Below are 2,040 nucleotides of genomic sequence, written 5' to 3'. Positions count from 1 at the left end.
GCTCCATGGCTTCCCATTTGAAAGGTGTAAAAAGGTCTACATTAATAGATCAGAAGAGAAAAGCATTATGTGAGTACAAAAAATGAACATCCCTCTTCAAGTCAAAAAGATTTGCAACAACGGGTTCAACAAACATTTGATCTCTCTATTAGCCAATCAAAAATATCAAATGTCTGAAAAGGCCATCTGAATATTTGAGAAAAGAGATAAAGAATAACAATGTTAAAAGGCACAAATCAGCCAAATATCTCGAATTAGAAAATGTATTGTATGAGTGGTTTCTCCACTATCAAGAGAAAGTAAACATGACTGGAGAAATAACTCAAACTATAGCAAAAGAGTTTCTGTAGAAAATGTATGGTGATGCAAATTCTGAATTTAACTTCTGAATTGGTTGGCTAGAACGGTTCAAGGCAAGACATGGGATTAAGTCTTATAAACGATTTAGTGAAAGTGATTCAGTTGTTATAGAGAATATTGAAGATGTTTTACCTCAAATAAGAGGTAAATTGGAAAATTTTTATTGGAAGGATATCTATAATATGGATGAACCAGACTTATTTTATTGTTTGCAAGCAGATCATTCACTGGCTACAAAGCAATTAGAAGGACAAAAAAAGGACAAGGAAAGACTTACTGTTGCGGTTTGTTGCAATGGGGATGGTTCAAATAAAGTGCCTCTTTGGGTTATTGGTAAGTTTGCTAATCCTAGATGCTTTAAACATGTGAATATTGACAATCTTAATTGTCATTGTCGAGCCAACAAAAAAGCATGGATGACTGAATTACTTTTTCAAGATTTTGTTCGCTAGTTTGATACTAGAATGAATGGTAGAAAGGGGTTGCTTATAGTAGACAATTGCCCAATCCATCCCAAGGTTATTGAAAGCTTGAGAAACATTGAATTATTCTTTTTGCCTCCAAATTCAACATAAAAAATTAAACCATGTGATGCTGGAATTATTAGAGCAGTTAAGATTTATTATTGGCATTGCTTTTATTCTAGCATCTTGGAAGGTTAAGAGAAAGGAGAAATAAATCTTGAAAAGATTAATCTATTGGATGCAATCCATTTTATTAATGTTGCTTGGAATATTGATGTGAAGCCTACAACTATTGCAATTTGTTTTTGACATTGCAACATTCGATCCGAGGAGGATATACCCCTCGAACAAGAAATTGGTGATGTTAAAGTCATTCATAAATTAAAAAAAGTAATTTCTAATTTACACTATAGAAATGCCATGGATATTGATCAAATTTTGAATTACCCAAGTGAAAATGAATCTTTGATGGAGTCACCTACGGATGAAGAAATTATTCAAGGAGTAATGGATGTGTCAACTGATGATGAGCAAGATCCAGATGACAGTAGTCTTTTACCACATGGTTCTCCAAAAGAGGCTTTTCTAGCTGTGGATACCTTGAAGAATTATTTAATACAACACGAAAATAATATACCATATCTAGTTTATGCCCTTCTAAAATTTAAAGATGAAATTGAATTTGATTCACATACAAAGAAGAAGCAATTAACTATAGATGCATATTTTAGCAAAGAATAAAATTGAAAAAAAAAATTGTCTAGAAAGCACTTTAGTTTTATGTATTGTATATAAATTTTTAGTATATTTAATGAATTATTAATTTAGATTTTCATTGGGCCCTTAAGGATTTTTCTAAAAATTATTATATTATCATTTAACGAGGTTATTATTTTATCCCCTTAGCCCAAGTCGAGATCGAAAAAAATATTATTTAACCGAGATTATTAATTTATCAAATATTCATTTATCTAGATTTTACTGTATTTAATTTTTATAGGTTTTCCATCCGTGCATGAGAAGAGGCATTCCTGTTAACAAAGAATATCCTTTTGACCCAAGATCGAAAGAACTTTACGAAAAATGCGGAAAGAACTACGAAAGATGGCTAGGAATGAGAATGATCTTGATCTCAATGATAATCCGAATGGTTAAGATGTTAATCCCCCTATTCGTAGGGTGATACCTAGTATGAAAGATAATTTGAATGGTCAAG

The 2,040-nt window shown here is 31.5% G+C and overlaps 1 pseudogene; it reads left to right on the top strand.

Annotated features, from left to right (window-relative positions):
* The first annotated feature begins 389 nt into the window (after positions 1-389).
* LOC128039977 (CENP-B homolog protein 2-like) lies at positions 390-1,565 on the top strand (annotated as a pseudogene).
* The last annotated feature ends 475 nt before the right edge of the window (positions 1,566-2,040 follow it).

Source organism: Gossypium raimondii, chromosome 3 (genome assembly GCF_025698545.1).
Source record: "Gossypium raimondii isolate GPD5lz chromosome 3, ASM2569854v1, whole genome shotgun sequence".
NCBI classification, from domain to species: Eukaryota; Viridiplantae; Streptophyta; class Magnoliopsida; order Malvales; family Malvaceae; genus Gossypium; species Gossypium raimondii.
This window is presented reverse-complemented; position numbering and strand designations above follow the sequence as displayed.